Source organism: Pan paniscus, chromosome 9 (assembly GCF_029289425.2).
Source record: "Pan paniscus chromosome 9, NHGRI_mPanPan1-v2.0_pri, whole genome shotgun sequence".
Taxonomy (NCBI): domain Eukaryota; kingdom Metazoa; phylum Chordata; class Mammalia; order Primates; family Hominidae; genus Pan; species Pan paniscus.
This window is the reverse complement of record NC_073258.2, coordinates 48314959-48329189: the sequence shown is the minus strand read 5'-3', so window position 1 is coordinate 48329189 and position 14231 is coordinate 48314959. Positions and strand designations below refer to the sequence as shown.

General features: G+C 39.5%; 1 protein-coding gene across 50 annotated transcripts in view; it reads left to right on the top strand.

Annotated features, from left to right (window-relative positions):
• The first annotated feature begins 44 nt into the window (after positions 1 to 44).
• Positions 45 to 14231, top strand: part of PHF21A (PHD finger protein 21A) — a 191697-nt gene continuing 177510 nt past the window's right edge. For 8 of the 50 annotated variants that reach the window (XM_055093604.2, XM_055093593.2, XM_024930769.4 and 5 more), the window contains exon 1: positions 48 to 630. The gene's annotated coding sequence lies outside the window, so the exon portion shown is untranslated. Of the gene's footprint in view, positions 631 to 1680; positions 2831 to 3424; positions 3649 to 14231 lie in introns of those variants that run through there. The other 42 variants (XM_055093586.2, XM_055093601.2, XM_055093591.2 and 39 more) reach the window with 17 other exon arrangements.

The window sequence follows — 14231 nt, the reverse complement described above, 5'->3', positions numbered from 1 at the left end:
GCGGCGGCGGCGGGCCGGCGGGGCCGCGCGGCGGGCTCCCGCGCGGGCGAGTGTGTCTGGGCCTGGGCGGAGGGATCCCCGGGCTGAGGCGGCGGAGGTGCTGCGGCCCGGGGCCGGGTGGTGAATGGGCTGGTGGTGCTCGCTGCTGCTGCTGAGAGGAGGAGGAGGATGAAGAGTTGGGCTTGTTTGTCTCCTACAGTTTCTCTCCTGCTGCTCTGATTCCCCCCTCCCGATTCCGGCCCGGGGCCTGTGTGTGTCCCTCCTGGAGGAGGAGGAGGATCCAGTTCCTCCCCCCAACCCCCTCCTCCCCACCCCCCCCTTGCCTGGGGAAGAGGAGGAAAGAAACAGCCCAGAGAGAGAGAGAGAGAGAGAGAGAGAGAGAGAGTGAGTGAGAGAGAGGAGAGGAGAGGAGGAGGAGGAGGAGGGAGAAGGGAACAACCTACCATCTTAACACACTAATATCTAAAAAGTGCGAGAGGCCCAGAGCAGCAGCAGAAGCAGCAGCAGCAGCTCCAGCTTCTTCCCTCCCTCCCCATGAAGAAGAGTTCCCTCCTCCTCCTCCTCCTGCTTCTCCTGCTCAGAGTTCCTGCCTCCAGCTGCCAGGGGGGACAGCCAGCCAGCAGCAGGAGGGTGCAGTATCCCAGCTTTTCCATTCTCTCTTCTCCTCACTCTCCTCTCTCTCTTTTTTTTTGGAGTAGCTCTATTTCCCCTCCCTCCCCCTTCCCCCTCTGCCTCTCTCCTCTCTCCCTCTGTCTTGTCGCTGGTGTTTGTCTCTGGGAGGATCAGGGGCTGCCTGCTTGGAGTTTGTTGTGGGGGGAGGTAGGGGGAGGGGAGGGGTGTGTGGGAGGGAGGAGGGAAAGGGGGGTGTTCTCGTCAGGACCCCTCAGTCAACTTGAGATTTGAGCAATAACTTCCCCTTCGGGGCGCCCCCCTGCGTGCCCTTCCCATACCTCCCCCCCCGAAAAAAAAGACAATGGGAAAACCTTGGCTCCCCCCCCCCTGCCCTCCACCCCTCCCCAGGATAAATTGGAAGTAAGTTTATGAGCAGCCTCGGAAGCCTGGGCGCAGAGTGCAGGGCCGGAGCGGGTGACAGAGGCGGCGTGCCGGGGGCGGCGGGGAGGGGGCGTCACATTGTCCCGGCGGGGGGCCGGCCGGGGGCTGCGGGCGGGGGCGGGGGGCACGGAGCCTCGCCCGCCCCCCCTCGGCTGTCCCTCGGCCCGGGGAGGGTAGCTGGGGCTCCTCCATCCCCCCCACCCCACCCCGGGATGCTGTCGGGGGGAAGTTTTTATTATGATTATTTATTTAATTAAAAAAAATTTTTTTTGGAAAACCATCTTGTTTGGTGACTGAGGGATCTGGTTAAAAAAAAAAAAAAAAGCTGCGGCTGCTGACGCTGCCGGGCCCGAGTGTGTGTGTTTGTGTATGTGTGTGTGTGAGTGTGAGTGTGTTGGTGCATTTGTCTTGGGTGGCCGGAGCAGCGTTGGGGAAATTCCGCTTATTCTTCTTCTTCTGCAACTTGTTATTCCGGAGAGTCTGCCTGCACCCCTCACCCCGGGGCCGGCCCTCCCGCATTCGCCCCCGCCGCCGGCGGCCGCGGGGCGCCCCCGGGACCCCGAGCGGGCCGGGGCGGACAGGCAGCTCCGAGAGGGGCCGCGGCCGCCCCTCCCCCGCCCGCGCCCCCGCCGGGGGGGAGGGGCGCGCGGAGTGGGACTCTTTCCGTTTGGTCCAGCCCCGTCGTGCACGCAGTTCCCAACACTTCTCGTCATCCTCTCTTTGGTCTCTTTATTCTGCTGAGCGGTGCTGTTAGGATTTCTTTTTTTTTTTTCCCCTGACCACGTTCGCGATGGTGGGTAGCAGCAAGGTGGCCCTGGTAGGGGAGGGGTTGGTATCGAGATTGGGCACCGGAGGAGAACGCCTTCTTTCAACTTTGTCTGTGGCTTGCACCCCGGGAGAAGGCCACAGGCCGGTTGTCGGGTGCAGATGTACCGAGAGTGATTTCTAAGTAGTTGAGTTGTTGTGATGAGGGTACGACTGCTAATAGTCGGCAGGTTTTGTTTTCATTGGTGAATCTGGTGTCATCATATTCCGGTCATATGTTGAAATATTCTTTGTTTAGGTCTGGAAGTAGAGGATCTCACTCTGCACGTCCACATTGTGTTGTTTTTAAAATGATGTCTCTGGGAGTATGGATTTCTAGAATTTCAAATCTGAGTGAAGGTCCGGGCATGTGTGGGCCTCATCACCTGGCCTTGACAGTGAACTTTGTGGCTGTGTTTCGGATTTCAAAGATTTGCCCCATAGCTGGGGAAGGAGTTGTGCATTTTTGCTAATAGTCGGTGTCAGGAATGTAGATGCTCGAGCTGGGAAAGTTAGAGAGGGAAGAACATTTATATATAAATAATGGATAGTTGACTATTAGAATCAGATTAATTTGGGCTGATGAAAGTTTTTTTTTTTTTTAAAGCAGTTGTGCACTCTGGGAAGGAAGTCTTTTCACAGGTTCACTTGATAGGGATTCTTTAAGGCGAGGGGCTGGAATTATCTCCTTTTTGAGCGAGTTCTCACCAACATCTGTAGCTTTATTGAGGGCCTGGTAAGGGTACTGAAATTGAGGCTAAACCATGTAAGCATACTTTTCAGTGTTTATGATATTTGTTTACATCTGGTGTTCACTCTAAGCAATAGAAATAAATAGGTCAGCTTTGCTTTTGGTCTTTGAAGACTGGCCCCCTCCTTCCTTTTTTAAGTTTCACAATTTATTTGGTTTACAGCATTGTTGGAAACTGTTACTACATTTTTACTGGAAATACTATTATTCATTTTAATTTTGGTAAGTTCCTTCTTATTCTCTTCTTCTGTCTTTACTTGTTTATGGAATCGGTGTTGTGGGCTTAAAACTAGTTTATTTTAGGGGGTCATTAAAAATGTCTGAAAAATACATTTTCAAATCCCAGGACCTATCTTTTCATGGCAAAGAGGAAATTTTGTGTACAGTTATGCTAATGTTTATAAAAAAATTTCTCTACTTAAAACGTTTGTAGATGTACAACTATCCTTAAGTGAAGAGCATAGTAATAGTGCACAAAGTTCTCAAAACACAAACATCTGGCTAACATGTTATGAATATTCCAGGGGCTTTTTTTTTTTTTTTTTACATCAGACTTTTGCTTTCGGTAACATAATAGTATTTGCAGTTTGACTGACATTGCTTGGCTGCCCATAATAAAGTGTTTTGCTTGGGTGCTATTGAATGCTTTTTAACTTAGTTTTTAGACAATTTTGCAGGCTCTATTTAAGCATGTTGTATTTTGGACTGAGGCAAGTCTTTGTGGAACTGGAGTAGTAATAGATGAAAAAGACACCTACCTGGGCTAAATTGTATTTTTAGAAGGTGTAAGTGATGGATGGGGCCTGTTTCTTTTAGCTTTGAAGGGTCCATCCTTTTTCCTATTCAGTCGTCTGGAAGGAGCTGCCTCTGAAATACTCTTCTTCTGCTTACATGAAGATCTCTAAATGCTATCCAGCAGGAGGTGCTACAGCAAGATAAAGGAAATTTTTGAATTTTGAGGGTCTTGCTACTTATTACAGCTCTACTTAGCTTCAGCTAAGCAACAGGATTAACACCTTAAAGTTCCAGAAAGATTTTGAGTAAGTCCATTTAAAAATTCCATTCATAAATAATGTTTGCTACTTGAAAGTGAAGTCTTTGACTATACAAAGTAGATGTGTGATTGCGGATAGTATAAGGATTCTGGCCCTTGGTACAGAGCACTGTTTAGAATTATTTTATTTGGAAGGGGAATTAGTCTTGTGTTGATGAGTGGGATGTTGAGCACGTATTTTAAAAAATTATTTGTAATTGTTATAAACAAAAGTAGTTGGTATGATTTAGGGTTTTAAGCCTTGTTATCATCCCTATAATATTAATACAAATAGGATATAGGGTAGTTGAGATTTTGGAAAGGGGTATAGTGTGTTGAAAAAATTTTAGACTTCTTGTAGTTTTTTCCCCTCGGATTTACAGACTATGATTCTAATATAGATCAATTTTTAGGCACTCAGCTTTATAAATACATATGGTCGATGTACTTAAGTTAGCCTGCAAAGACTGAGATTCTTGAACTGTAAGTCAAGTTGTATCAGTGGTAGGTCATTGTTGATGTAACAGTAACTGCATAAAGATGAATATAGCTACTTTAACAGTTTCATAGCATTTATAGCACATGGTCCTTTGAAACTCTGTTAGTGTTAGGTGAATTGATTATCACTGAAAATATCATGCCACTGTGGTTGCTTGTAAAGTTTTGTGTCAAAGTTTTAAAAATTTGGGGATGCTAGAAAGTTTGATAAATCTGCTTTGAATTTTGTCTATTTTGTAGGCAAAATACTGTTTTCTCAGTAAGACCAAATGAGATAATACATATAAAAGTTCTTCATAAATGGTAAGAAAGCATGCAGATATTAAGTTGTTGAGATAGGTAACTAATTAATACATGGACAGAAGCTTCTGTCTTAAAATGCTAACTTTTTCCATATCAGTTGAGAAAGTAATACATTTAAAGTGCACCCTGGACACTATAGTTTTTTTATTTTTTTATTTTTTGAGACGGAGTCTCGCTCTGTTGCCCAGGCTGGAGTGCAACGGCGTGATCTCGGCTCACTGCAACCTCTGCCTCCCAGGTTCAAGCGATTCTCCTGCCTCTCAGCCTCCTGAGTAGCTGTGATTATAGAGGTGTCCGGCACTACGCCCGGCTAAGTTTTGTATTTTGAGTAGAGACGGGGGATCACCATGTTCGTCAGGCTGGTCTTGAACTCCTGACCTCAGGTGATCCACCTGCCTCGGCCTCCCAAAGTGCTGGGATTATAGGCGTGAGCCACCACGCCCGGCCTAAATTTTTGTTTTTTAAATACTGCTGTGGTTACCAAAAATGTCTTTGTTATAGTTTTGAAGCTGCTTTTGAAAAAATGCTGCCTAGTCAGTTTCTCATAATTAAAAAAAAAAAATCATTTTCCCTTTTGAAGATCCTGTGAATTGTATGTCCCCTATTACAGTTTTTCTTCATTTCTCCATTGATGTGATGTGATAGTAGTTGATTTTAGTGAGTATGTAAGTTCCCTGATTCTTCTATAGACTCTTATTGACACAGAGTAACAGATGTCATGGTTCAAGTTTTGAATGTTTTGACTGACTCTGCTAACTTTCTGAAAAATTCTTACTGCCTAAAGCTTTCAAGCTTGTTTCACAGTGAAAAAGATGTATATCTGTATGTGTTAGTATTAGGTATATATGGATATATCATTTTTGTTTTTCTATTTTAGAAGGATGCACAAGGAAATGACTACTCAAATCTAGAGGAGTGCACTGAAATATTTTTGTGTAAAAATAACCCAAAAGTTTAAAGCCTTGAGTTTCAGCTTTTTTATAAACTCTGCTCACAAATTTGGAATAGAAACATTTTAAAGTAAAATATAGATAATTAGGAACCCTGTGTTTATGAGCCTATCAAAAGGTATAGTATCTTAAATTTTAGAAGTGACTATTCTTTTGAAATTGCCCCCTTTAGAAAGTAAATATAGAAACTTGCTTCTGTGAACGGTGAGAAAAACACTTAACTGTTTAGATAAAAATGAAACCTCTCAGGGTGTTATTAACTTTTTCATCCTACAGACAGTGAATAGTAAAGCTTTCTGTGAAGACATACTGAAGTTAAGATTATATGAATGTGCTTTTAAATTTTGTATCCTTAGTATTTTATTGCTGAAGGCTTTTGTATTTAATTACTATTCAAACAGAGAAGGGAAGGAATTAGTTTTAGGTCTCTGACCTTTAATGGAATTCTTTTATATCTATATCTAGAACTGATTTCTTGAAACATGTTTGAATTTTCATATTATTTTGTGCTGGGAAATGTTAATGATTTATGTTGACTTCTCAGGAGCTTTTGTACATGGGCTTTTTTTATAGGCCTAAGAATTCTTTAACGTTTTGATCACATTAATTTTCTCAGGTGTATGTTTTTGCTGCTTTGCGATTTTTTTAAAAAGAGATAATATGTTAACATTGCATTGAATTTATTGTAGATAATTATTTCTTAAATAGCTTATGTTTTCTACTTTGTATGTTTGTGTGTATATGTGGCCATACTATTTTGTAGGCTTTCGTATAATTCTTATATGTGTGTTAAATTTTTGAATAGTTATCTTTTGTGAAAATGTTGAAGTAGACTTTTATGAATAACTTTTCTATTACTTGTCCCTCAATTCAGTCTTAAAATTATGGTGAACTCTTCCAAAGCTTTTAGAAATTATATGTGAGGTTCAGCCATCCTTTGGACTCTTCTAAAGCAACTTTCTCACACTAGACTTGTGTGGCAATTTGAATACTCCTCCACTTCTCCCTTTTAGTACCCTGCAAGTCTCTCCCCTCTCCCTGCCTTAAAAAATAAATAAATAAAAAAGACTTTGGTGAAAATATCTCAGTTGAAGGCAACTATTCTTTTCTATACTTTGGAATCAGTTACAGAAATGTTTTCTGCCTTTTCTAAGTAGTCAAGAAAGTGAACCAGTATGGAGGGGATAGGAAGGGGATGAGGCCTAACAGGTTGATGATCTAGGCTTTATTTTGACTCTGTTTGTGGGCCTAGGGGAAAAAAATAACTTAAACACAGAAGCCAAAAAGATGGGTTTTGTTTTATTGTTTTGGCTGCATTGAGAATACAAACTGTCAGTACTTGAGGAGAAGGAGCAGCAGAAAGGAATTGATTTTTTTTCTGCTGCAGATCCAAGTATTGTTAACCATGTGCATCTCCAAAGCGACATACTTACAAATCAAACAGTAGTTGATTATTTCACTCAATTAACAGTCAGAACCCTAAATTGTGTGTGTTTTTTTAAAATTTTAAATAAGTACCCAAAACTTTGGGGTAATGACAGTAATTTCCTGATAAAAGTGGGTATAGTAACCATGGCAACTGCTATCTCTGGCCTTATGGACAGTATGTTGTATTGATGAAGCTTCAAATCCTTTATAGTAGCCCGTCACTTTTATGGTGAAATGTAGTAGCATGTGTTGCAGATGATTTTTAGCTGGATTGTGTTAAATTTGTGTGCCAGCTTATCTTTCCTTGTTAGGAATTTCTTGGACTATATTCCAAAACATGTTTGTGAAGGTGCTGTTGCCTGAAAATAACCCACCACCTGTGTTAGGCCTCCTGATGCAGATTGCACTTAGTTCTTTCCCAGCCTCCTTCCACAGACTTGCAGAAAATAGGAGGGTGTGTAGCAACTGTATATATGTAAATTCTAGCTCAAACTTATCAGCTTGTGTTTGGACGTGTTACTGATAGCTTAAAAAATCTTTGGTGTTTTCAGAAGAGGTCAGTGGATGAGAGAAGTGGGCTTGTAGTTGGAATACTGTTTTTCTAAGTGTTCTTTGTAGAAGCGTGTGTGTGTGGGGATGTGTGCATGTGTGTGTGTGTGTAGGGAATTAGAGGTGAGGAATGCAGGGCATAAATATTGAGTAAGGACTTGACAAAAGCAGAACTTCAGTATTTTTTGTTTGTTTTTGTGATGGGGTGTGTGCGTATTACTATAAAAATTATTTCCTGGTGGGCAATATTAGAATATGGGGAATGTTTGCTTCTGAGAATTTTCTTCAAGAAAAATTATTTATAAAATACATCTTGAATAATTGTTAAAAAGCAACCTGTTAAAACAATTAAACTTTTTTTTTTTTTTTTTTTTTTGAGAATGAATCTCACACTGTCACCAGGCTGGAGTGCAGTGGTGCGATATTAGCTCACTGCAGCCTCCACCTCCCAGGTTCAAGCAATTCTCCTGTCTCAGCCTCCTGAGTAGCTGGGACTACAGGCGTGCGCCACCACGCCCAGCTAATTTTTGTATTTTTAGTAGAGACGGTTTCACCATGTTGGCCAGGATGGTCTCGATCTCTTGATCTCGTAATCCACCCGCCTCAGCCTCCTAAAGTGTTGGGATTACAGGCGTGAGCCACCGCGCCCGGCCAAAACAATTAAACTTTTTTGTAGGGGAGGATTAGAGAATGTTGAAATGGATCCATTCAAACTTTAAAAAACTATTTCAAAAATTATATTTTTTATTACATCAAGTTTTTTTGCTTTTTCAGCATTTTTTTCTGTGCTTCTCCTACGTAAGATTTTTCTAATGTGAAAATGTTGGTCTAAATATTGATACTTTTTCCAGTATGTGCTAGAGAAACTGTGTGCCACATCAGAGAACATACAAATTTGATTTAAATTTGATTAGACTCTGATAATAAGATATAGTCAAATTGTGCTAGATAGTTCAGACTTTCTTGAAACTTGCTGTGATAACGTGGTTTACTTACTACAAGTCCCAGTATGCATTGCAGTTTTTGCTTACCTTCAGATTAGAGCACTGCATGCTGGGACCTGTAGTTGATTTGAACAGTACGGAAAACCCTTCCTTCTTGTCTGCTCCATTTTATACACAGCTTCCCAGGCCTCTAAGAACTTTCTGCTAAGTAGTTTGATTACTAATATTATGATTATTATGCTGCTCAAATTCTAAAGTGAGTCTTCAGAAACAACCTAGTGTTTTAGTTTACCTTAGATTAGTTTATTGTATTTTTTATCAGCTACTATAAGGTTTACACACAAAATAATATATTGAAAACTTGACTTAGCAGATGTAAATTATTTTTATGCATGTGGCGATACAGGTCTCTTTATAATTATGGCATCATTGATTGCTAGTGTGGGCATGAGAAGCCTCTTATTATCAAGCCTGATATATATGCTGTTCCTTTTTTTTTTTTAAATGGGGATAGTTGTTCCGTAAGGTTGGATGGAAGGTTTTCTGTGCCAGTATTTAATTTCAGAGTTCTGTGATTCTTCTGTAATAATTGTCAACATCTTGAATATCTGTACGCTTTAACTGGAATTCCTGAAAATAAATATGGTTTTAGTGTAAATTTAATATTTGAAAATGTAGTCTGAGGCAGAGAAAGAGGTGAAATGTCTTTAATAATTTATTTATATTTTTATTTGGAAAGTTTAAATTTTTTTGGTGAGGATTCTACTTTAATTTTATTAACTAATATCAGAGGGTTGTTGCAGGGATTAATTGTTAAAATCTATGACCGTGCCTAGCACAGTGCTTGGCACATAATAAGGGCTCAGTAAACGTTTAGAATTAGCAGCAGCAGCAGTAGTAGTAGTTACTGTTATTTTAAAAAATAGCGCGCTTCACATTTTTTACCTCTCTTTTTACAATATAATTTGATCAGAAGCTCAGGCTGTTCTAAGACCTTGAGATTTTTGGCTTATGGTAATGATGTGACAAATTCCTGAGAATGTTTTTGCTGTGTGTAAAATGTCCTTGCACCTCAGTTTCTTCCTAAGTGATGTATGCCCCCAAAAGGACTATCACACCAGTAACTGAATATTTTGACTAGTATTCAGCTCTGCCTGTCTAGTACTCATTGCATCTATACCACAAGCCTTTGGTTGACTTCAGAAAGTTCAAAAGATAATGAAAATTTATTGTTTACAATGTTTGCACTGGTAGAATATCCAAACTAGTTGATTAAGGAAAATAAGATGCTGCAAAATGCCCCTTTTGTTACAGTGTATGTAACCTTGGAAAAATTCTGTTGTGTTTAGAAGCATGTACCAATCTATCACTGTAGTTCACAGTGTTACAGGATTGATGTATTGGATGCCAGTAAACAGCCCCAGAAAGAAAGTGTAGTTTCAAAAAATCTTAATTCTTTACATTAATTTTCTCTTTTAGGACACTGACTTCTTTTAGGCTCTTGAACTTGTATTTTTATTTGCATGGCTGGTCCCCTTTGGCTGTTTGAGAAGGGAAAGGGATGCCTGGGGATATTGGAAAATGTAAGCATAAGCTGCAATGTACATGTCTTAGTTTGAATGTATGCAGAAGCAGGGCAGTGCCTTTCTTACTTGCTTAGCCAGTATCTTATTCCAGCTTTTTCTCTTGCGAGGAGTTCTTACAATATTGTTGCTGAGGGCTACCGTGTTTATTTAAGAAAACTCTGCCTTTAGTTTTATTTATTTATTTATTTGAGACAGAGTCTTGCCATGTTGCCCAGGCTGGATATGGAGTGCAGTGGCGCAATATCGGCTCACTGCAACCTCTGCCTCCCAGGATCCAGCAGTTCTCATGCCTCAGCCTCTCGAGCAGCTGGAATTACAGGCATGCACCTCCATGCCTGGCTAATTGTTATATTTTTAGTAGAGATGGGGTTTCACCATGTTGGCCGGGCTGGTCTCTAACTCTTGGCCTCAAGTGATCTGCCCACCTCGGCCTCCCAAAGTGCTGGGATTACAGGCGTGAGCCACCACGCCTGGCCCAAGAAATATTTTTTAAAGTACTTGTTTATATAGCAAACCAATCTGCTGTAATAATACTAGCCTCCCCCCCAAATAGTTGTGATTTAAAATTTGTTAATATGGCCAGGCGCGGTGGCTCACGCCTGTAATCCCAGCTCTTTGGTAGGCTGAGGCAGGTGGATCACCTGAGGTCAAGAGTTCGAGACCAGCCTGGCCAACATGGCAAAACCTCATCTCTACTGAAAATAGAAAATTAGCTGGGCGTGGTGGCAGGTGCCTGTAATCCCAGCTACTCGGGAGGCTGAGGCAGGAGAATCGCTTGAACCCAGAAGGCGGAGGTTGCAGTGAGCTGAGGTTGTGCCATTGCACTCCAGCCTGGGAGACAGAGCAAGACTCTGTCTCAAAAAAAAAAAAAAAATTGTTAATATGTAGATTAGACATTAAATAGATTCCTTAGATGTGTCCAAAATGTATGGAATCTGGTCTGATATGCTTCTACTTTATAAGCTGTTTTATTTATATGACATCAATTTGTCTTTTCAAGACCTAATATTAAAATGAAATAAATTCAGCAGTTACAAAGGAGTTAATACAAAGGGCTAAATGTAAGGAGAAAAATAGTCCCTGGTGTTAATGGGCCAATATAGAAAATATCAGGTTTGTAGGAATTCTCATTCCATATTTTTATCATTATATGTACCCATGTGATTACTGAAATACTAAAGTTGGAAATCAGGAGAGGAAATAAGGAGAGTAAAACTGGGCAGCCATGTAGATTCAGTGTAGAGACCTTTGACACACCTAAATTATTGAACACAGTTTTCCTTTTTAATGAAATGCCCCAGGCCAGTATAAAGGAAACAGTTGTGATGATGTCAGAAGACTTGGTCTCAAGTGTACTCCTGTCACGTAGCTGTACACTCTTGGGAAGTTCATCCTTGCTGGGCTTTAGTTTACCCAGTGGTAAAATGGGGATAATAATAAGGGCCTGCTTCACTATGATATTAAAAGGATTAGATAAGATAATACTCATGAATGTACTTTATATTACTAAAGTTGTGTATGTAAATTGAATTTTTAATCAGCAATAAGGGGCTGGGTTTTAAGACATTTATCTGTATCATGTTAATAATATTAATATTATACAATTTTAAATAATGAGTTAGAACCAAAAAATTAGTGATCCACCCTGCTCCCAATAGACCAGTCCTTTTTTTTTTTTTTTTTTTTGACACGGAGTCTTGCCCTGTTGCCCAGGCTGGAGTGCAGGGGGGCCATCTCAGCTCACTGCAACCACTACCTCCTAGGTTCAAGTGATTCTCCTTCCTCAGCCTTCCCGAGTAGTTGGGACTACAGGCATGTGCCACCACACCCGGCTAATTTTTGTATTTTCAGTAGAGACAGGGTTTCACCATGTTGGGTAGACTGGTCTCTAACTCCTGATCTCAAGTGATCCACCTGCCTCACCTTCCCAAAGTGCTGGGATTACAGGCCTAAACCACCACGCCTGGCCCAATAGACAAATTCTTGACATGTGTTTACGTGTGTGTTTATGGTGTAGTTCTTAACAATATACACATTGGTACATTTGTGTGTATATTATAAATATAAATGTACTGGTGTGTTGTCATGGGAATGAAAAATTTTAATTATGAGCTTTTGTGTTTTAAAAATTTTATTTTACTAACTATACAAATTTTATTTTTATGTGTTAATATACAAACTTACATAAATATATATATTTGTGTTTGGAGAAGTGACATACACACATTTTGGAGAAATGACATAGATTTTAAATGTTTGACAAGTTGTGAACAGTTTTTGTACCTTAGGTTTATCTGTTGTCATCAATAATAAAGAGTGTTTATTATGTATAGTGCTAAGCCTTTTTACACATAGGATCTTATTTAGTTTTAATCCTCACAGCAATATTCTGAGGATTTACTATTATTATCCTACCTCCATTTTACAAATGAGGAAGTAGAGGTTTCCCTCGGATCACATAGATAACAAATGATACAACCTGGATTCAAGCCCAGGTTTGATTCCTGAGCCCTTGCTCTTAAATGTCCAAAATGCTATACTAAACTATGTAATTCCCATAGATACCTAGAAATGAATTACTAAAGAAGTTTTCAATTTACTGAAATGGCCACAGCTACAGTGTATCATTTTGAGGCTGTTTCATGTTGATTTTGGTTGGGTTAGGTTGAGTAGTTTGAAAATAGTAAACATTGGAATGGGATGGAAATGAAGACATTTGGGACAGTGCCTGCTTTGTTTATCCTTGTATATCCATTGCCAAGCATAGTGCGTAGCATGGGGTGGGGTCTAATAGCTATTTCTTAAAGTTTGGAAGTTGGGCACTTTATAAAGCACAGTGTAAGTTAGTTTAATACTTTTTTTAGTAGGTGCAAATGGTTTACATTCACTATTTCAGTCAGTCCTTATATAACGATCAACGTTTTAGAGTGTTAGATAAGTGTCCTTTCAAGAAATATTACAAAAGCTGTGCATCTAAGTTAGAAAGTCATTCTAGCAATATAGATACGTATAAAGTAGAAAATTAGTCATTCCGTTCCCATCCTACTTTTAAACTTTTCCTATGCATTTACATATGTATTATATATATATACACACACACACACACACACACACACACATTTTTAAAGAAGTTTAATTATACCATAATACTCTCAAAGTTTACTTTTTTCCAGGTGACTATTTAAAAAACTTGTTTATTTTTGAAAATAGGGCTCATGTGGGAAGTGGGAGTAAGGTTGGAGGAAGAGAGGTGGGTAAGATTTATACATTAAGATTCCAAACCTAATGCCCTAGATTGATTGTACCTCATGCTTTAGGAAATGGTCACTGTTATTTTTAAAACTTAAAAAAAAAATCAGTTTAAAATGACAACATTGTTTTCTGTCCTATATAAGTAATTTAGGAGGCATCATTTCTGAATTAAATGATTCTAGTTTATTCTAGTAGCTACTTATAAAGAGAGTAATTGTTTTCAGATAACATTTAAAAAAACTGGTAATCTCTATTCTTGGTTGTTAGGACACATTTATTTCACATTTACAAAGTAAAGTAGGCAAGAATTGGGGCAAACCTGTAAAAAAGAAAATATTTAAAAAAAGTAGGATTTTAAAACCAAGATAATACATGTAATATTTTAATTAATAGAAACTCAAAGTAGTACTGCTTAATCAGCGTAAAGATACCCTGCATAGGAATTAGTCCTGGTCTTCACAACTTCATGTGAGTAGTGTGGGCTGAACTCATCCCCATCACCTATCCCTACTCACTCAACCACTACCAAATGCTATGCTGATAACTCAGTATTTTTTAACACAGTTAAAAAAAAAAAAGTAAGTTATTTGAGTGCTGTTCATTTTTTCTGGCATTATATTTAGAAAGACATGCTAAAGACCTTATAATCTACATTAAATAGAACTCTTGATTCCAGCTTTGAGAGTTTTAACTTGTTGCTGAGATTATTAGTCATAATTCACTGTTGTAATTTTTAAATTAAAAAATTTTATTACACAGGTAATAAAAAGTCTTCGTTATAGAAGTTTTTAAAAAAGCCTTTCTAATCCTAGAATATACTCCTTGCATCTAAGGTGCTTTATGCTTCTTTAGATCCATGAAGTGCTAAAGCCTTGCCTTAAAATTCTAAGAATTGGACCTGGTAGAATGTAGCAGTTTATTTAAACTATAGAGTAGTCAACGTTTTTTACCAGCCAAGTTTAGTTTTTCTCATTGGTAGCATTCATAAATATGCTTTTCCTTTTGAGTGGCTCAGACCATGTCCTACAGAGTATTTTATTCTTGTTCATTCTAGTCTAATAGTATACAGAGGGCTCAATT